The sequence below is a fragment of the Oncorhynchus masou genome, chromosome 32 (genome assembly GCF_036934945.1).
Source record: "Oncorhynchus masou masou isolate Uvic2021 chromosome 32, UVic_Omas_1.1, whole genome shotgun sequence".
Taxonomy (NCBI): Eukaryota; Metazoa; Chordata; class Actinopteri; order Salmoniformes; family Salmonidae; genus Oncorhynchus; species Oncorhynchus masou.
In genome coordinates, this window is record NC_088243.1 from 22,574,116 (window position 1) to 22,597,478 (window position 23,363).

Sequence of the window (23,363 nt, forward strand, 5' to 3'; positions counted from 1 at the left end):
CTCAGGTGATCACTAGCGTAAGCAGCAGAGTGATCTAGAGTAGACAGTCAACCTCCGGTCACAAGTGAAGGAAAGTGAAGGTCCCTCTTTGTATGAACATTATGGAGAGAACGGGATGTGTGTGTACATCATCCGACATTCAGTCTGAGAGACCTCTTAGAGCCCATAGACAGTAAGGTAAACAACAACTCCTGAAGACACTAATATAAGGATCCTCTGCCTTTTTATCTACATTGTGTCCCTCCCTCTCTTGTTTATTTGATTTAAGCCACACCAGATTGGTTCCCTTTATGTACCTGCTGATGTTGTTGATTCCTGTTTCCCAATAGCATACCTATGGGGGAGCAACTCCGTTCCCCTCATCCCATTCTTAAATCTGGAGAACTCCCCTTCAGTTCGCCATCTAACCAGACATTGTACAAGCCTAGTCTAAGGGCTTGGCCTTTGCCCAACTCAACAGAGAGGAGGGGCTTTAAACAAGAGGTGCTGTTTAAAGGGCTGCGAGCTGAACACAACAATGCATACCTATGATTAGTGCGGGCCCGGCCTAGGAAGCCTGTGGCAGCCAGGCATGTTAATTGCTCTGGCTGGCGGAAAAGGTGTAGCTGTTCCAAGGAGAGGAAGTGCAAAGCCTTCAGGCATGCTTGACTACTGCCTATGTACAGTTGAAGTCGGAAGTTTACATACACTTAGGTTGGAGTCATTAAAACTCGTTTTTCAACCATTTAAACTTGTTTTTCAACCACTCTACACATTTCTTGTTAAAAAATCTATGGTTTTGGCAAGTCGGTTAGGACATCTACTTTGTGCATGACAAAGTAATTTTTCCAACAATTGTTTACAGACAGATTATTTCACTTATAATTCACTGTTTCACAATTCCAGTGGGTCAGAAGTTTACATACACGAAGTTGACTGTGCCTTTAAACAGCTTGGAAAATTTCAGAAAATTATGTTATGGATTTAGAAGCTTCTGATAGGCTAATATTTCAAAGCCTACCTTCAAACTCATTGCCTCCTTGCTTGACATCATGGGAAAATCAAAATAAATCAGCCAAGACCTCCTCAGAAAAACAATTTAGATCTCCACAAGTCTGGTTCATCCTTGAGAGTAATTTCCAAACACCTGAAGGTACCACGTTCATCTGTACAAACAGTAGTACGCAATTATAAACACCATGGGACCACGCAACCGTCATATCGCTCAGGAAGGAGACGCGTTCGGTCTCCTAGAGATAAACGTACTTTGGTGCGAATTGTGCAAATCAATCCCAGAACAACGGCAAAGGACCTTGTGAAGATGCTGGAGGAAACAGGTACAAAATTATCTATATCCACAGTAAAATGAGTCCTATATCGACATAACCTGAATGTCTGCTCAGCGAGGAAGAAGCCACTGCTCCAAAACCGCCATAAAAAAGCAAGACTACAGTTTGCAACTGCTCATGGGGACAAAGATTGTACTTTTTGGAGAAATGTCCTCTGGTGTGATGAAACAAAAACAGAACTGTTTGGCCATCATGACCATCATCATGTTTGGAGGAAAAAGGGGGAGGTTTGCAAGCCAAAGAACACCATCCCAACCGTGAAGCACGAGGGTGGCAGCATCATGTTGTGGGGGTGCTTTGCTGCAGGAGGGACTAGTGCACTTCACAAAATAGATGGCATCACGAGGATGGAAGATTATGTGGATATATTGAAGCAAGATCTCAAGACATCAGGCAGGAAGTTAAAGCTTGGTCACAAATGGTTCTTCCAAATGGACAATGACCCCAAGCATACTTCCAAAGTTGTGGCAAAATGGCTTAAGGACAACAAAGTCAAGGTATTGGAGTGGCCATCACAAAGCCCTCACCTCAATCCTATAGAAAATGTGTGGGCAGAACTGAAAAAGTGTGTGCGAGCACGGAGGCCTACAAACCTGACTCAGTTACACCAGCTCTGTCAGGAGGAATGGGCCAAAATTCACCCAACTTATTGTGGGAAGCTTGTGGAAGGCTACCCGAAATGTTTGACCCAAGTTAAACAATTTAAAGGCAACGCTACCAAATACTAATTGAGTGTATGTAAACTTCTGACCCACTGGGAATGTGATGAAAGAAATAAAATCTGAAATAAATCATTCTCTCTACTATTATTCTGACATTTCGCATAGTTAAAATAAAGTGGGGATCCTAACTGACCTAAGACATGGAGTTTTTACTAGGATTAAATGTCAGGAATTGTGAAAAACTGAGTTTAAATGTTTTTGGCTAAGGTGTATGTAAACTTCCGACTTCAACTGTATGTAGTACTGCCTGTGGGACTTTTTTAACCGAATGTGACTTATACTGGTTTAGTGTAGAGAAAGACAACACTGCATGGCAATATTGAGGTACCTTTTAGGTACATTATTAGCGACATGTGACTATGAGTCCATGTGTTGGACCTGTTGTTGAGCCTCTAATGGGAGTGTGCTTATTATCCAAGGAATGTGTCAGTTAGAGGATCTGGTTAAATGGATGTGTCAAGTGTGTCAACGGTGTCATGCTTAGGAATTATAGTACATGACAAGGATGTATAATATCTGACAAAAAGTATGTGGACACCTGCTCGTCTAACATCTCATTCCAAAATCATGGGCATTAATATGGAGTTGGTCCCCCCCTTTGCTGCTACAGCATAACTCTTCTGGGAAGGCTTTCCACTAGATGTAAGACATTGCTGCGGGGACTTGCTTCCATTCAGCCAAAAGAGCATTAGTGAGGTCGTGCACTGATGTTGGGCGATTAGGCCTTGCTTGCAGTCTGCGTTCCAATTCATCCCAAAGGTGTTCGACGGGGTTGAGGTCAGGGCTCTGTGCAGACCAGTCTTCCACACCGATCTCAACAAACCATTTCTGTATGGACATCACTTTTTGCACGGGGGCATTGTCATGCTGAAACAGGAAAGGACCTTCCCCAAACAGTTACTACAAATTTGGTAGCACGGAATCGTCTACAATATCATTGTAAGCTATAGCGTTAAGATTTCCCTTCACTGGAACTAAGGGGCCTAAACCAAACCATGAAAAACAGCCCCAGGCCATTATTCCTCCCAGATTCATCCGTCGAACTGCCAGATTGTGAAGCGTGATTCATCACTCCAGAAAATGCATTTCCACTGCTCCAGAGTCAGTGAGCTTTACACCCCACCAGCCTACACTTGGGAGTGCACATGGTGATCTTAGGCTTGTTTGTGGCTGCTCATTTCATGAAGCTACAAACAAACAGTTATTGTGCTGACAGTGCTTCCATAGGCAGTTTGGAACTCTGTATTGAGTGTTGCAACCAAGGACAGACGATTTGTACGCGCTTCAGCACTTGGCGGTCCCGTTCTGTGACCTTGTGTGGCCTACCACTTCACGGCTGAGCCGTTGTTGCTCCTAGACGTTTCCACTTCACAATAACAGCACTTACAGTTGACCGGGGCAGCTCTAGCAGTGCAGAAATTTGATGAACTGACTTTATGGAAAGGTGGCATTCTATGACAGTGCCACGTTGAAAGTCACTGAGCTCTTCAGTAAGTCCATTCTATTGCCAATGCTTGTCTATGGAGATTGCATCGTTGTGTGCTTAATTCTATACACCTGTCAGCAATGGGTGTGGCTGAAATAGCCAAATCCACTAATTTGAAGGGGTGTCCACATACTTTTGTAGATACAGTGCAAATTCAAATGGAGGGTCATTGCTGTGAAGACCTTGCTAGAGAGAAATGCTTATAATGGATGCCCCCAGCTAGGATAATAGGTAGATTGTGAACTATTTGTGTCTATGTGACCATCCATGATGATGATGATGTTGGGTAAGGAGATAAGTAATTTACCCCGCTATGAGGATATAATAACACTTTAAATGCCATTCAGAAGACACATGAGAGATGTGCTTGACCAGATGGAAAAAACTCTTTTTTAGTTCAGCAACATACTGCACTGTGGGCTTATAGGAAATGAATACTTGGACTTTTTGTTTTCATTTCACCTACAATGGGCCTTTTCTAGTGGTTTCAGACTAGTTTCCGTGATTGTATCCTATGTTAGTGTTATTAAAACCTGAGCCTGCTAAATGGGGGAACTGTGTTTTGGGTGAGGTGGACAGACCTTTGTTGCTAACTGCAGCCGTATTTGGGCGGCTGCAGTTAATTTGGCTTCCCTGTAATCATCCGACCCCACCATATAAATGGGATTATTGAACATGTTGGAGAGGAAGTTACAGATGACTCTTTATCACTCTCATGGGGATGTTACGGAGAGCAGCGAAAGAGAGAAAGAGAAAGAAAGAGAAAGACACAGGGGGGGGGGGGAGACACATCGATACAGCCAATATGACAAATAAATTGACCAACATTGCGGAGATTAATTTGAAATTTCAGAAGCTGGTCCATTTTAAGCACAGTCTAACTTGGGTTTTTCACGCAAAAATATCACTATCTGGCTAATAATAGGGGTCTCGAGGCAAAAAATTGGCTGGTGTGCTACTGGTTTCAATTCAAGTCCCCCGGTGCCTAACCTGGCCCGGAGACATTCCCTCTCTCCCCACAATCCCAGAGGAGGACTCACTGACCGATAGCGCTGAGTCACTCATGACTCCTCATCTTACTCTATGCAAGAATATTTAAATATTTTCTTCTCCCAGCTGTGTGATCCCCCTTCCTCCCTCATCCTCCCCTCTTCATCTGGGAATCACCACTTCCCCCTCCATAAAGAGTTGCATTGTGCCCAGATTATTTGATTGTTTTCAGATGTTGGAGCTCTTCCTACACAAAAGAAGAAGAGAAAAGAGGAAGAACAGGGACCTGTCCAGAAAAGCCTCTCCGGGGCCTCCTAGCCACCGGGGGTGGGTGGGGAGACACATGGGGATCGGCGGAGGCTTGGTGCTGGCGACAATTCAGGGATGAAAAATTTGACGTATGGAAATGGATGAGTAGTGGGCAGGGGTGGGTATGAGGGGGGAATTGGCCCACTCTACCAGCATACGTGAACAGGGATGGAGGGATGGAAGGAGAGGAGTGGTGGAAGAAGAGGGAAAGGGGTGGGGGAGATGCAGGAATAGGGGGAAGCAAGAAGAACCGTGAAGGTTGTATAGTCTGCCAAGAATGTATAGTCTGCCATGCCAGGGAATAATGGGTATGATTCAGGGCTTTTCAAGCATGGTCCCGTGCTTGTCAAATAGCATGTAACCAGCAGACTTTTGTGTGAGGATTGAGTGGTGTGGAGGGGAAGCAACGGACTCACGCTGAATGGCGCTTTTGTTTCCGAGGCTGTTGCGGCTTTTTACATTTGACCAAGCCTGCAGGAGAGGAGAGGAAGTAGATATCAGGCCTTTGCCTTGTGATTCCTGTAGAGCTCAGAGACGGAGGCAGAAAACCTGGTGATGAGAGAGAACAAGTGAGAAAAGGACTCCTACTGTGTAGTGCCACACAAACACACACACAAACACACACACTCCACCCCCGTCTGCCCTGTCCATGTGTGACTCACAGCACATCAGCAGCAGCACCGTGAGAACTTCAAAGAGTCTGGCTGTACATTCACCGTGTATTCAACCCCTGCTCTTTAAATAGCTCTGCCTCCAAACAGAAAAATCTATGCATTAGAAATGACTGAATCATACATGAATTAAAGAGACACAGTGCTCAAAGGAGTCCTGCACAGACAATGGCATTTTGTCTCACCCTTCCCTCCGTATCATATGTGTATGACAGTGGAGGCTGGTGGGAGGAGCTATAGGAGGATGGGCTCATTGTAATGGCTGGAATGGAATGGCTGGAACAGAGTCAAGCATGTGGTTTCCATGTGTTTAATGTGTTTGATACCATTCCATCGATTGAGTGTCACCAAGATGGCATAGCAGTCAGACGTCTTTTGTCCTCGTCTTGTCGTGTCCCGTATATATATATATATATATATATATATATATATATATATATATATATATATATTTACAACTTTCTTCGCATAACTTTTTGTATATATTTTTTATTTTCCATAAACTCAACTTCAAAACACTCTCCTGCAACCAGCCTCAACAATTTATATTTAAAAAAAAGAAAGTATTATTTACTTCAAATCAGTAATCCTCTATAGAAGCTAACCAGAAGCTAGCCAGAAGCTAACCAGAAGCTAACCAGAAGCTAACCAGAAGCTAATCAGAAGCTAGCCAGAAGCTAGTTAGCTTCTGTACTGGCTAATCGTTAGTATTCAGCTAACCACGGTTTGTGGTCATCAGCTATCCTTTAGCTCGAAAATCTATCGCCAGTTTTGTACGGCGTGGCTCGGACCGGAACATACCGGACCTATTTTTCTCTCCATGTCCCCGGATTTCAACCGCAAGCTCTGGACATTTATACCTGGATCTCGCAGCTAGCTAGCTGCTATCCGTGTGAATATCGGCTTACGTCGATCCCGGAGCAAACATCAATTATTCCGGAGCTAGCCAGCTGAAGAGTTCCATCAGCCACTCCTGGGCTACAATCACCTATCCGGACCCATTTTACTGCCAACGTGGAGCCCCACCGGCCTTCACAACTGGACTACCAACGTTATCTGCCCGAAGGAGTTATCCAGCTGGCCCCTCCGTTGCGACGTTACCTGAACGCCCATCTGCGGTCCGCTAATTGTTAGCTGTCTTATTGGCTGCTATCTGAATAGATCTTTTTCTTTTTTCTTGGGCCTCTATAACTATATCTATTTTTTTGAGAATTGGATTGATCCCCTCTACAACACGGAACCCCACTAATCCTACCGACGGAAACGCACGAGGTGGCTAAAAACAGACCTCCATCCTATGCTAGCTTGCTACCGATGGCCCGGCTAGCTGTCTGAATCGCCATGACCCCAACCAACCTCACTACTCACTGGACCCTTTTGATCACTCGACTAAGCATGCCTCTCTTTAATGTCAATATGCCTTGTCCATTGCTGTTCTGGTAAGTGTTTATTGGCTTATTTCACTGTAGAGCCTCTAGGCCTGCTCACTATACCTTATCCAACCTATTAGTTCCACCACCCACACATGTGATGACATCTCCTGGTTTCAATGATGTTTCTAGAGACACTATCTCTCTCATCATCACTCAATACTTAGATTTACCTCCACTGTATTCACATCCTACCATATCTTTGTCTTTACATTATACCTTGAAGCTATTTTATCGCCCCCAGAAACCTCCTTTTACTCTCTCTTCCAGACATTCTAGACGACCAATTCTCATTGCTTTTTGCTTTTAGCCGTACCCTTATCCTACTCCTCCTCTTTTCCTCTGGTGATGTAGAGGTGAATCCAGGCCCTGCAGTGCCTAGCTCCACTCTTATTCCACAGGCACTCTCTTTTGATGACTTCTGTAACCGTAATAGCTTTGGTTTCATGCATGTTAACATTAGAAGCCTCCTCCCTAAGTTTGTTTTATTCACTGCTTTAGTACACTCAGCCAACCCGGATGTTCTAGCTGTGTCTGAATCCTGGCTTAGGAATACCACCAACAATTCTGACATTTTCATCCCTAACTACAACATTTTCAGACAAGATAGAACTGCCAAAGGGGGCAGTGTTGCAATCTACTGCAAAGATAGCCTGCAGAGTTCTGTCCTACTATCCAGGTCTGTACCCAAACAATTTGAACTTCTACTTTTAAAAATTCACCTCTCTAAAAACAAGTCTCTCACCGTTACCGCCTGCTATAGACCACCCTCTTGCCCCCAGCTATGCTCTGGACACCATATGTGAACTGATTGCCCCCATCTATCTTCTGAGCTCGTGCTGCTAGGCGACCTAAACTGGAACATGCTTAACACCCCAGCCATCCTACAATCTAAGCTTGATGCCCTCAATCTCACACAAATTATCAATGAACCTACCAGGTACCTCCCAAAGCCGTAAACACGGGCACCCTCATAGATATCATCCTAACCAACTTGCCTTCTAAATACACCTCTGCTGTCTTCAACCAAGATCTCAGCGATCACTGCCTCATTGCCTGCATCCGTAATGGGTCAGCGGTCAAACGACCTCCACTCATCACTGTCAAACGCTCCCTGAAACACTTCAGCGAGCAGGCCTTTCTAATCGAGCAGGCCTTTCTAATTCCAGGGTATCCTGGAAGGATATTGATCTCATCCCGTCAGTAGAGGGTGCCTGTTTTTAAACATTTATTTTAATTTATTTTAATTTAAAAACTTTAAATGCCTTCCTAATCATCTTAAATAAGCATGCCCCATTCAAGAAATTTAGAACCAGGAACAGATATAGCCCTTGGTTCACCCCAGACCTGACTGCCCTTAACCAACACAAAAACATCCTATGGCATTCTGCATTAGCATCGAACAGCCTCCGTGATATGCAGCTTTTCAGTGAAGCTAGAAACCATTATACACAGGCAGTTAGAAAAGCCAAGGCTTGCTTCCTGCAACACTAACTCAAAAAAGTTCTGGGACACTGTAAAGTCCATGGAGAATAAGAACACCTCCTCCCAGCTGCCCAATGCACTGAAGATAGGAAACACTGTCACCACTGATAAATCCACTATAATTGAGAATTTCAAAAAGCATTTTTCTATGGCTGGCCATGCTTTCCACCTGGCTACCCCTACCCCGGTCAACAGCACTACACCCACCACAGCAACTCGCCCCAGCCTTCCCCATTTCTCCTTCTCCCAAATCCAGTCAGCTGATGTTCTGAAAGAGCTGCAAAATCTAGACCCCTACAAATCAGCCGGGCGAGACAATCTGGACCCTTTCTTTCTAAAGAATTATCTGCCGAAATTGTTGCCACCCAAATTACTAGCCTGTTCAACCTCTCTTTCGTGTCGTCTGAGATTCCCAAAGATTGGAAAGCAGCTGCCGTCATCCCCCTCTTCAAAGGGGGGAGGACACTCTTGACCCAAACAGACCTATATCTATCCTACCCTGCCTTTCTAAGATCTTCGAAAGCCAAGTCAACAAACAGATTACCGACCATTTCGAATCTCACCATACCCTCTCTGCTATGCAATCTGGTTTCAGAGCTGGTCATGGGTGCACCTCAGCCACGCTCAAGGTCCTAAACGATATCTTAACCGCCATCGATAAGAAACATTAATGTGCAGCCATATTCATTGATCTGGCCAAGGCTTTTGACTCTGTCAATCACCACATCCTCATCAGCAGACTCGACAGCCTTGGTTTCTCAAATGATTGCCTCGCCTGGTTCATCAACTACTTCTCTGATAGAGTTCAGTGTGTCAAATCGGAGTGTCTGTGGTCCGGACCTCTGGCAGTCTCTATGGGGGTGCCACAGGGTTCAATTCTTGGACCGACTCTCTTCTCTGTATACATCAATGATGTCGATCTTGCTGCTGGTGAGTCTCTGATCCACCTCTACGCAGACGACACCATTCTGTATACTTCTGGCCCTTCTTTGGACACTGTGATAACAACCCTCCAGGCAAGCTTCAATGCCATACAACTCTCCTTCCGTGGCCTCCAATTGCTCTTAAGTACAAGTAAAACTAAATGCATGCTCTTCAACTGATCGCTGCCTGCACCTGCCCGCCTGTCCAAAATCCCAACTCTGGACGGCTCTAACTTAGAATACGTGGACAACTACAAATACCTAGGTGTCTGGTTAGACTGTAAACTCTCCTTCCAGACTCATATCAAACATCTCCAATCCAAAGTTAAATCTAGAATTGGCTTCCTATTTTGCAACAAAGCATCCTTCATTCATGCTGCCAAACATACCTTTATAAAACTGACCATCCTCGACTTCGGCGATGTCATTTAGAAAATAGCCTCCAATACCCTACTCAACAAATTGGATGCAGTCTATCACAGTGCCATCCGTTTTGTCACCAAAGCCCCATATACTACCCACCATTGCGATCTGTACGCTCTCGTTGGTTGGCCCTCGCTTCATACAGTCCCCCCTTATCTCAGCTCGCTGGTCACCATAGCATCACCCACCATAGCATCACCCACCTGGTCACCCCCAAAACCAATTCTTTCTCTTTCCAGTTCTCTGCTGCCAATGACTGGAACGAACTACAAAAATCTCTGAAACTGGAAACATTTATCTCCCTCACTAGCTTTAAGAGCAGCTCACAGATTACTGCAGCTGTACATAGCCCACCTATAATTTAGCCCAAACAACTACATCTTTCCCTACTGTATTTATTTTATTTATTTATTTTGCTCCTTTGCACCCCATTATTTTTATTTCTACTTTGCACATTCTACCATTCCAGTGTTTACTTGCTATATTGTATTTACTTCGCCACCATGGCCTTTTTTTGCCTTTACCTCCCTTATCTCACCTCGTTTGCTCACATCGTATATAGACTTGTTTCTCCTGTATTATTGACTGTATGTTTGTTTTACTCCATGTTTGTTTTACTCCATGTAACTCTGTGTCGTTGTATGTGTCGAACTGCTTTGCTTTATCTTGGCCAGGTCGCAATTGTAAATGAGAACTTGTTCTCAACTTGCCTACCTGGTTAAATAAAGGTGTGTGTATGTATGCGTGCATGTGTGTGTGTGTCATGTGTGTGTTTTGGCCCCACCTCACAGAGCGAAATGCAGGTGGTGGAATCCAGGCGGTGGAATGCTGCAGGTCCGACTCTCACCAAGGGAGGCTGGGCTGCAGGCCCTCTCTCTTTCTCTCAACTGCACAGAGATCCAGATACCCCCCACACACACATACACAGTCTTTAGGCTAGGGTCAGCCTGTAGCCAAGGGCTCCACATGCACCTGTGTGTGTGTGTGTTTGTGTGTGTGTGTGAGAGAGAGAGAGAGAGAGAGAGAGAGAGAGAGAGAGAGAGAGAGAGACTGTGTGTTTGTGTTTGTGTGTGTGTGAGAGAGAGAGAGAGAGAGAGAGAGAGAGAGAGAGAGAGAAAGAGAGAGACTGTATGTGTGAGTGTGTGTGTGTGTGTGTGTCTGCCTGTTTTTGCTTGGATGAACAAATGTATCTGGAGTGCAACCTGAGAGCAATTCATTTTTCCTTTGGAGCAGAAGCTGTGTAATTTTCATTGCTTCATGCATTGTTATTAAGTCGTTCCATGGTGCTACAAATTCCAACCAACAAAGTGAGCTTACAACTTCTTTTAGGAACTGCCAGATCTCTCCCCCTGCACTCTTCAGCTCAACTCCGCTTACCCTTACCTTCATCCTCTACTTTCTGACTGTGTGTGCGTGTGTGTGTATGCGTGCGAGCGAGTGCACACTAAGTGTAACTGATTTATGCACTCTTAGGGGGAAAAATGCTATCTTGAACCTCAAAGAGTTCTTTGGCTGTCCCCAAAGGAAAACACCTTTGAATTACCCTTTTCGGTAAGATTCGGGGTCCTGACAAATTTCATTATCTGGACAAAGTTCAGCTTTGCTGGGAAAAAAATCATGTGATTCCAGGGACCAAAACTCTGGGAATACACGTTCACTGAAATGGATCACTCCTACAGACACGTGGCTTACAATATAAAACAGGCAGACAGGCATCGATGCATTCAGTTACTGTTCGATTGAATGTTAGAATGGTCAAAACCAGTGACCTAATCAACTTTGAGCGTGGTATGATTGTCTGTGCCAGGCATGCCGGATCCAGTATCCCTGAAACGGCCGCTCTCATGGCCTTTTCATGCACAATAATGCATAGGGTTTCTCAAGAATGGTGCGACAAACAAAAATCATTCAGTCAGCGGCAGTCCTGTGGGCGAAAACAGCTTGTTGATGAAAGAGGTGGAAGAAGAATGCCTAGATTTGTGCAAGCTAACGGGAGGGTCACAAACAGGTAAATAACGACTCAGTACAACAGTGGTGTGAACGGTATCCTGTAGGTGAAAACAGCTTGTTGGTGAGAGAGGTTGAAGGAGAACAGAATCTTAGAATGCACAACTCGTCGATATTTGCCACAGATGGTCTATAGCAGCAGACGACCACATCGGGTTCTACTCCTATCAGCTAAAAGCAAGAAGAAGTGGCTCCAGTGGGAATGTGATCACCAACACTGGACAATTAAAGAGTGGAAAAACATCGCCTGGTTCAACGAATCCCGGTTCCTGTTGGGTTATGCTGATTGCAGAGTCTGGATTTGGTGTAAGCAGCATGAGTCCATGGACCCATTCTGCCTGGTGTCAACGGTACAGGCTGGTGCCGCTGGTGTATTGGCGTCCAATCTGCAGCAACCCAACACTAGATGGGTGTATCTACAAACCTGGCCGGTGAGTGTATGTTTGGTTGCATATTAATTAAAGGTGGAAGCAAATGATCTGTTATTCTTCTTCATACTTTTAATGGTTAAGGCTAGGTTTGTTGGTAGGATAATCTGATCCTAGATCTGTAGTATTGGCGCAAATTCTACTTAAATGTACCTTTTTAGCCCTTTTTAGTGATTCTGGATGTTGCACACATAGCACAAGACACACACTGCTTTCAATGAAGAGTCCCTCCATCCACATGATTCAAATGCATTTCAGGAAGGAGACCTTCTGCACTCTGTTCTCCCCTCCTAAAAGACTAGTTTTATTTTTTGAAGAGGGTAGCTATAAAAAGAAAGCCTTCGCATAGTGCCGTCTTTCAGGGGCAATTTGCTGCATGGCAGTCTTGAGACTCGCAGAGCCAATTGATTTTTGCATTGCTTTTCTGATCCTTTGCACAGCACCAGGATTTTAGGATTTGTTTCTCAAACGGTACAAATAAGCAGGGGCTGTCTGTTTGTTTGGGATGGAAAAAGGGGGAGAAGAGGGTGAGGGGGGAAGGCAACCCAAGGGGTGCTCCCATCCTTTTTGGGCCTGTTGCATTGACTCTGACCGTGGTTAGAAAGCAAACTCAAAGCGTCTCCTTTCACATTTAAAGTGGCTTTATGTGGGCTGACAGTGGCGCTGAGCTGACTGACAGAGGCTTGGTGTCACACAGACCCAGCTCAGACCCAGCACAGCCCCCAGCTTCCCAGTGCTGGAGCCTGGTGGGGCTTATTCTCTCAACTCAGGTTTTAGATGGGAAATGGCAGATTTGACTGTTTAGTCAAATAGAGTGAGCGTGCGTGTGGCGGGGGGAGTACACAGTGCACACGCAGATGTTGGGTGTGCCTGTATGTGCTTTTTTGTATGTGCTTGTGATGAATTGCTTTTGCACGTGAACATGGAAGAGAAAAAACATGTGTGGATACAGTGACTGGGTAGATGTGGAGAAGAATAACCAGCAGCACTGTTGCTAAGTCAAATATGAACTACTTTCTTGTATAAGGTTGTTTTGTGGTCTCTAATGCCACCTAGTGTAAAAAAGTAATTTTTTACCTTTATTTAACTAGGCAAGTCAGTTAAGAACAAATTCTTATTTTCAATGATGGCCTAGGAACAGTGGGTTAACTGCCTGTTCAGGGGCAGAATGACAGCTTTGTAACTTGTCAGCTCAGGGGTTTGAACTTGCAACCTTACGGCTACTAGTCCAACGCTTAAACCACTAGGCTACCCTGCCTCCCCAATGATTGACCATAGATTGTAAAACAAATGAGACTGATGTAGGCTACTTATTACCTTTTGTCTATTTGCTTTTAAAAATATCCTCTGAATCTGAATTTATTGTGCAAAGGGGTTACATACTTAGGACATTGTCCCTAAAGAGGGTTCTCTGGATCTTGAAGGTGTGAGTAGGCAGAGATATCATCAACCACCATACTAAAGGCTTATTGCCCAACTGAATTATTTATAAAGAATGTGTAAACTTGATCAAATGCTTGCTGCAGTCGTAGCCTCGATGAGTCACAGTGTAGTGGCTTGCACTGCATATACTTTCCAATAGAGGTTGCTAATGCACCTAGTCAGAACCATACATGTAACAGCGATAAAGAGGACCCATCCTTGGCTCTTGCAACCTTAGTTTACTCTAATCCCTGATCATTGAAACACACTTCCTGATCGGAATGTGCCATCAGCGTTTTTATTAGAAGCCACCAACCAGATTATTATACTATCATCCTTGTATCGTGGTTCCAGTTAATCTTTTGCAACCAATATTTAGGGTCCTGAGTATTTCCTGACTGTGTATAGGGATCTGCCATAACATCCTTTGTGTATGTCGCCTATGTACCGTATGTAATGGTTATCATAGCGTTGTGGGATCATGTGTCCACTCTCAGCTTCAGACACAGTGCTCTTCACATTCACACTAATCCATTGGTCTGAATCCCTCTTCAAAGAGTGCAGTCAAATGGAAGGAATGGCCTGTGAGTCACCTTGGAGAAGGGAATCCACTGAGCTGGGATAGCGCAATTATAAACACTGGGGCTAATTCATTAGCACATGATTTCTCACTCTTAATGAAAGCCTGTGCCTGGGGGTACCTCTGTCTGGGCACTGTGGGCCTGCCCCAGACCTTTTGTCGCTTGTGTGTTTGTGTCAAAGGAGGCTGGTGGGAGGAGCTATAGGAGGACATGGTCATTGTTATGCTGGAATGTAATAAAAGGAGCGGAGTCAAACGTGGTTTCTTTATGTTTGATGTGTTTTATACCCAGTGGTGGAAAAAGTACTCAATTGTACTCAAAAGTACTCATACTTAAAAGTAAAGTAAAAGTAAAGATGACTCAAGTAAAAATGCAAGTCACCCAGTAAAATACAAACTAGTAAAAGTCTTAAAGTATTTGGTTTTAAATATACTTTAGTAGCAAATGTAAATGTAATTGCTAAAATATACTTATGTATCAAATTATAAATCATTTTATATTGCTTATATTAAGCAAACCAGATGGCACAATTTTCAGATAGCCAGGGGCATGCGCCAACACTCAGACATCATTTACAAAAGAAGCAGTTGTGTTTAATGTCGCAATTCAGCGGCTCAGACACGAGACATATGTGGCAGGAACTACAGACAATCACGGACTACAAAAGGAAAACCAGCCACGTCGCCAAGACCTACGTCTTGCTTCCGGACAGGCTAAACACATTCTTCGCATGCTTTGAGGATAACACAGTACCACAGGGCCCGCTACCAAGGACTGTGGGCTCTCCTTCTCCGTGGCCGACGTGAATAAAAATGTAAACGTGTTAAACCTCACAAGGCTGCCGGCCCAGACGGCATCCCCAGCCACGTCCTCAGAGCATGGGCAGACCAGCTGGCTGGAGTGTTTACGGACATATTCAACCGCTCCCTATCCCAGTCTGCTGTCCCCATATGCTTCAAGATGGCCACCATTGTTCCTGTACCCAAGAAGGCAAAGGTAACTGAACTAAATGACTATTGCCCGGTAGCAATCACTTCTGTCATCATGAAGTACCTTGAGAAACTAGTCAAAGATCATATCACCTCTACCTTACCTGCCACCCTAGACCAACTTCAATTTGCTTACCTCCCCAAAAGATCCACAGACAATGCAATGACCATCACTCTGCATACTGCCCTATCCCACCTGGACAAGAGGAATACCTATGGAAGAATGCTGTTTATTGACAATAGCTCAGCATTCAACACCATAGCACCCTCCAAGCTCATCCTTAAGCCTGAGGCCCTGGGTCTGAACCCCGCCCTGTGCAACTGGGTCATGGACTTTCTGACGGGCCACCCCCAGGTGGTGAAGGTAGGAAACATCACCTCCACTCTGCTGATCCTCAACACTGGGGCCCCTCAAGGGTGCGGGCTCAGCCCCCTCCTGTAATCGCTTTTCACCCATGAGTGCGTGGCCAAGCATGCCTCCAACTCAATCATCAAGTTTGCAGACAATGCAACAGTAGTGGGCTTGATTACCAATGATAACGAGACACGCTACAGGGAGGAGGTGAGGGCTCTGGAAGTGTGGTCCCTGGAAAAGAACCTCTCACTTAACGTCAACAAAACAAAGGAGATGATTGTGGATTTCAGGAAACAGCAGAGGATGCACCCCCCCAATCTACGTTGATGGGACCGCAGTGGTGTAGGTGGAAAGCTTCAAGATCCTTGACGTACACATCACTGGCAAACTGAAATGGACCACCCACACAGACAATGTGCTGAAGAAGGCACAACAGAGCCTCTTCAACCTCAGGAAGCTAAAGAAATGTAGCTTGTCACTTAAAACCCTCACAAAATTGTACAGATGCACAATTGAAAGCATCCTGTCGGGCTGTATCACCGCCTGGTATGGCAATTGCACCACCCGCAACCGCAAGGCTCTCCAGAGGGTGGTGCAGTCTGCCCATGCATTACCGGGGGCAAACTACCCACCCTCCAGGACACCTACAGCACCTGATGCCACAGGAAGACCAAAAATATCATCAAGGACATCAACCACCCTGAGCCACTGCCTGTTCACCCCGCTATCATCCAGAAGGCAAGGTCAGTACAGGTGCATCAAAGCTGGGACCGAGAGACTGAAAAACAGCTTCTATCTCAAGGCCTTCAGACTGTACAGGCATCACTAACATTAGAGTCTGCTGCCTATAGGCATAGACTAGAAGTCACTGGCCACTTTAAGGAATGGAACACTAGCCACTAATAATGTTTACATATCTTGTGCTACTCATCTCATATGTATATACTGTATTCTGTACTATTCTACGGTATATTAGTCACTTAATAATGTTTACATATCTTACATTACTCATCTAAATATGTATATACTGTATTCTATACTATTCTACTGTATTTTAGTCCGTTCTGCTCTGACATCGCTTGTCCATATACACTACCGTTCAAAAGTTTGGGGTCACTTAGAAATGTCCTTGTTTTTGAAAGAAAAGCACATTTTCTGTCCATTGAAATAACATCAAATTGTGTCGACATTGTTAATGTTGTAAATTACTATTAGAAATAGTAAACGGCTGATTTTGAATATCAACATAGGCGTACAGAGACACATTATCAGCAACCATCACTCCTGTCTTCCAATGGCATGTTGTGTTAGCTAATCCAAGTTTATCATTTTAAAAGGCTAATTGATCATTAGAAAACCCTTTTGCAATTATGTTAGCACCGTTGAAAACTGTTGTGCTGATTAAAGAAGCATTAACACTGGCCTTCTTAGGACGAGTTAAGTATCTGGAGCATCAGCATTTGTGGGTTTGATTACAGGCTCAAAAGAGCCAGAAACAAAGCACTTTCTTCTGAAACTTGTCAGTCTATTCTTGTTCTGAGAAATGAAGGCTATTACATGCGAGAAATTGCCAAGAAACTGAAGATCTCATACAATGCTGTGTACCACTCCCTTCAAATGCTGATATTACTGCACTTTCATAAAGTCTTGTCTAAAACTGAGTTTGGAACCTCAGTACGTCACAACAAGTAAATGAAGGTTGGGTTTGGATTAGAATTATGTCAACAAATCATGCCCTTTTTTGCGAAGCTCCATGTGGTAATCGACCTTCAGCCAGTGGTGTAAAGTACTTAAGTAAAAAATACTTGAAAGTACATTAAAGTTTTTTTGTGTAGATGTACTTTAATTTACTATTTATATTTTTGACTACTTTTACTTTTATTTCACTACATTCCTAAAGAAAATTCTGTATTTTTTACTCCAACGATTTGCCCGGACACCCAAAAGTACTCCTTACATTTTGAATTCTTAGCAGGACAGGAAAATGGTACAATTCCTGCACTAATCAAGAGAACATCCCTGGTCATCCCTACTGCCTCTTACAGTGCATTCGGAAAGTATTCAGACTTCTTGACTTTTTACACACTTTGTTACGTTACAGCCTTATTCTAAAATTGATTAAATTAAATGTTTTCCTCATCACTCTACACAAAATACCCCACAATGACAAAGTGAAAACAGGTTTTTAGAAATTGTAGCAAATTTACAAAAAATAAAAAACAGATACCTTATTTCAGTCCCTTTGCTATGAGACTCGAAATTGAGCTCAGGTGCATCCTGTTTCCATTGATAATCCTTGAGATGTTTCTACAACTTTATTGGAGTCCACCTGTGATAAATTCAATTGATTGGACATGATATGGAAAGGCACGCATCTCTCTATATAAGGCCCCCCAGATGACAGTGCATGTCAGAGCAAAAACCAAGCCATGAAGTTGAAGGAATTGTCTGTAGAACGCAGAGACAGGATTGTGATGAGGCACAGATGTGGGGAAGGGTGTAAAGAAAAGTATGTGTTGAAGGTCCCCAAGAAGACAGTGGCATCCATCATTCTTAAATGGAAGAACCACCAAGACTCTTCCTAGAGCTGGCCACCCGGCCAAACTGAGCAATCGGGGGGATTGGTCAGGGGGGGGTGACCAAGAACCCGATTGTCACGTTCTGACCTTTATTTCCTTTGTTTTGTCTTTATTTAGTATGGTCAGGGCGTGAGTTGGGGTGGGCAGTCTATGTTTGTTTTTCTATGTTTGGTTTCTGTTTTGGCCTAGTATGGTTCTCAATCAGAGGCAGGTGTTGTTAGTTATCTCTGATTGAGAATCATACTTAGGTAGCCTGGGTTTGAGTGGTGGTTTGTGGGTGTTTGTTTTCCGAGTCAGTGTTTGTCACCACACGGAACTGTTTTGTTGATGCATGTTATTTTTGTTTTGTTCGAGTGTTCAGTTGTTTTCGTAATAAATAATTATAGACACTTACTAAGCTGCGTTTTGGTCCGATCCCTGTTACTCCTCTTCGGACGAAGAGGAAATCTGTCGTTACACCGATGATCACTCTGACAGAGCTCCAGAGTTCCTCTGTGGAGATGGGAGAACCTTCTAGAAAGACAACCATCTCTGCAGCACTCCACCAATCAGGTCTTTATGGTAGAGTGGCCAGACAGAAGCCACTTCTCAGTAAAAGACACATGACATTCCACTTGAAGTATGCCAAAAGACACCTAAAGGACTCTCATGCAATGAGAAAAAGGATTCTCTGGTCTGATGAAACCAAGATTGAAATCTTTGGCCTGAATACCAAGTGTCACACCTGTAGGAAACCTGGCACCATGACTACAGTGAAGCGTAGAGGTGGCAGCATCATGCTGTGGGGATGTTTTTCAGTGGCAGGGACTGGGAGACTAGTCAGGATTGAGGGAAAGATGAACGGAGCAAAGTACTGACATATCCTTGATGAAGACCTGCTCCAGAGAGCTCAGGATATCACGGCTCAGGAAAAGACCTAGATGCAGACAGTTCGAAGTAACAAAGGTTCATTACAAAAACAGGGGGCAGAGGACAGAGGTCAGTAATCCAGAGCAGAGTCCAAAAGGTACAGAACGGCAGGCAGGCTCAGGGTAAAGGCAGAAAGAATGGTCAAAACTGGGAAAACTAGAAAACATGGACTAGAGAAAAAACAGGAGTACGGGGAAAACACTGGTAGGCTTGACGAGACAAGACGAACTAGAAACAGACAAAAGAGAACACAGGTATAAATACAATGGGGATAATGGGGAAGATGGGTGACACCTGGAGTGGGGTGGAGACAAGCACAAAGACAGGTGAAACAGATCAGGGTGTGACACAGAACCTCAGACTGGGGTGTAGGTTCACCTTCCAACAGGACAACGACCCTAAGCATGCAGCCAAGACAATGCAGGAGTAGCTTCGGGACAAGACTCAATGTTCTTGAGTGTCCTAGCCAGAGCCCAGACTTGAACCTGTTCCAACATATTTGGAGAGATCTGAAAATAGCTGTGCAGTGACGCTCCCCATCTAACCAGACAGGGGTTGAGAGGATCTGCAGAGACAAATGGGGTAAAGACCCCAAATACAGGTGTGCCAAGGTTGTAGCGTCATACCCAAGAAGACTCGAGGCTGTAATCACTGCCAAAGGTGTTTCAACAAAGTACTGAGTAAAGGGTCAGAATACTTATGTAAATGTGATATTTCATTTTTTCATTTTGATTAAAACCCTGTTTTGGCTTGTCATTATGGGGTATTGTGTGTAAATTGATGAGGAAAAAACATTTTTTTTTAATCAATTTTAGAATAAAGCGTAACAAAATGTGGAAAAAGTCAAAGAGTCTGAATACTTTCTGAATGCACTGTATCTGTCGGACTCACAAAACACAAATGCTTTGTTTGTAAACGATGTTAGAGTGCTGGAGTCCCTGGCTATCCATAAATTAAAAAACAAGAAAATTGAGCCATCTGGTTTGCTTAATATAAGGAATTCTAAATGATTTATAATTTTACTTTTGATAATTAAGTATATTTAAAACCAAATCCTATTAGACTTTTACTAAGTAGCATTTTACTAGGTGACTTTCACTTTTACTTGAGTCCTTTTCTATGAAAGTATCATTACTTTTTCCACCACTGTCCTCAGCCCACTTCGATTGCCTTCATTGAGTGTGGCTCCGTTGTTACATCGTCCCCAACAAATGCATTGAAAAGGTCACGGCCGTTTGAGACTGTAATGGATTGATCATGCAATGTATGCTTCCAGCTAAGTTGAAGATGGGTATATTTTGAATCGAGTCTTCCAGCAGGATGCACAGCCAACAACTATGGTTTGCATTCCCTGTGGAAAGACCCTATTATACAGAATAGGTGGTTGGAGTTCGTTGGTCCCCAGTGGAGGTGAGTGTACCGGTAGATATACCACAGACTGCTGGTTATGTACAGGGCCTTCTGAAAGTATTCACACCCCTTGGCTTTTTCCACATTTTGCTGTTGTTATAGCCTGAATTTTAAATGGATGAAATTGATATTTTGTGTCACTGGCCGACACACAATACCCCACAATGTCAAAGTGGAATTATGTTTTAACAAGTCACATAATACATTGCATGGACTCACTCTGTGTGCAATAATGATTTTTGAATGACTACCTCAACTCTTTTGTCATGATTGTGATGCTGCCAGATTGACTTTAGATGCACTATAACTTTAGCCAGCTAACTATACTGCACTAAAATATAAACACAACATGCAAAAATGTCAAAAATGTAACAGGTCATATAAGGAAATAAGTCAATTAAAATAAATTCATTTGTGCCTAATCTATGGATTTCACATAACTGGGCAGGGGCGCAGCCATGGGTGGGCCTGGGAGGGCATAGGCCCACCCACTGGGGAACTATGCGCGGGCAAACAGAATTGGATTTTCCCCACAAAAGGGCTTTATTACAGACAGAAATACTCCTCTGTTTCATCAGCTGTCCGGGTGGCTGGTCTCAGGTAGTTCTGGAGGTGAAGAAACCGGATGTGGAGGTCCTGGGTAGGCGTGGTTACACGTGGTCTGCCAACGGCTCTGGTGGACATTCCTGCAGTCAGCATGCCAATTGCACGCTCCCTCAAAACTTGAGACATCTATGGCATTGTGTTGTGTGACAAAACTGCACATTTTAGACTGACCTTTTAGTGGCCTTGTAGTGATCATGCTGTTAGGTGGATGGATTATTTGAGCAGGAGAAATTATCTCTAACAGGAATGTAAACAAATTTGCGCAAAGAAATGGAGAAATAAGGTTTTTGTGCATATGGAACATTTCTGGGATCTTTTATTTCAGCTCATGAAACATGGTACCAACACTTTACATGTTATTTTTATATTTTTGTTCAGCATAAGATTGAGACGACCACCATATTTTTGCTAGCTAACATTAACAATGCTAGCTATTTTTGACAAACTTTGCTTGTAACAGAATTTTTTTGAAGGTTTTAAATGTAACCTTTATTTAACTAGGCAAGTCAGTTAAAGAACAAATTATTTTTTACAATGACGGCCTACACCGGAAAATGCTGGGCTGGTTGCACGCTCCCTATGGGACTCCCAATTACAGCCAGTTGTGATACAGCCTGGATTTGAACAAGGGTGTCTGTAGTGACAACTCTAACACTCAGTTGCAGTGCCTTAGACCGCTGCGCCACTCAGGAGCCCCAACTGTGATAGCAACATTGCCAACTCTCTAAACTGAATTTGACAACATCATAAAATGGCAAAGCTGTTTCCTACTCCTTATTTGTCTACTTTAGCGATCTCATTGTATTTACAGTAATAGTCAAACGTTTGGACACACCTGCTCATTCCAGGATTTTTCTTATTTTTTTACTATTTTCTACATTGTAGAGTAATAGGGAAGACACCAAGACTATGAAATAACACATATGGAATCATGTTGTAACTAAAAAAAGTGTTAAACAAATCAAACCCTTTGCCTTGATGACAGCATTGCACATAGTCTGGGTAGCCATTTGATTTAGCTGTTCAGCAGTCTTATGTCTTGGGGGTAGAAGCTGTTAAGAAGCCTTTTGGACATAGACTTGGCGCTCCGGTACCATTTGCCGTGCTGTAGCAGAGAGAACAGTCTATGACTAGGGTGGCTGGTGTCTTGAGTAATTTTTAGGGCCTTCCTCTGACACCGCCTAGTATAGAGGTCCTGGATGGCTGGAAGCTTGGCCCCGGTGATGTACTGGCTCGTACGCACTACCCTTTGTGCACCTTGTGGTCGGAGGCCCAGCAGTTGCCATACCAGGCAGGATGCTCTTGACGGTTTAGCTCCAGAAATGTTTGAGGATCTGAGGACCCATGCCAAATCTTTTCAGTCTCCTGAGGGGGCACTGTCGTGCCATTGCAGTACGCATCCTGGTAATCCGTCTGGCCCTGCAGCCTTGTGATTGTTGACCTGTTTAAAGGTCTTACATCGGCTGCGGAGAGCGTGATCACACAGTCTTCCGGAACAGCTGGTGCTCTCATGCATGTTTCAGTGTTATTTGCCTCAAAGCGAGCATAGAAGTAGTTTAGCTCGTCTGGTAAGCTTGTGTCACTGGGCAGCACTTGGCTGTGCTTCCGTTTGTTGTCTGTAATGTTTTGCAAGCCCTGCCACATCCGAAGAGTGTCAGAGCTGGTGTAGTACGATTCACTCTTAGTCCTGTATTGTCGCATTGCCTGTTTGATGGTTTGTCGGAGGGCATAGCGGGATTTCTTATAAGCTTCCGTGTTAGAGTCCCGCTCCTTGAAAGCGGCAGCTCTCGCCTTTAACTCAGTGTGGATGTTACCTGTAATCCATGGCTTCTGGTTGGGGTATGTACTTATGGTCACTGGGGGACAACGTCATCAATGCACTATTGATGAAGCCATTGACTGATGTGTTATACTCCTCAATGCCATTGGAGGAATCCAGCCTATATTCCAGCCTGTGCTAGCAAAACAGTCCTGTAGCTTAGCATCTGCTTCATCTGACCACTTTTTTATTGATCTAGTCACTGGTGCTTCCTGCTTTCATTTCTTCTTGTAAGCAAGAATCAGGAGGATAGAATTATGGTCAGATTTGCCAAATGGAGTGCGAGGGAGAGCTTGGTATGCATCTCTGTGTGTGGAGTAAAGGTGGTACAGAGGTTTTTTTCCTCTGCTTGTACAATTAACATGCTGATAGAAATTTGGTAAAACGGAATTAAGTTTCCCTGCATTAAAGTCCCAGGCTTTTAGGAGCGCTGCCTCTGGGTGAACGTTTTCTTGTTTACTTTGGAGGGAATACAGCTCATTCAATGCTGT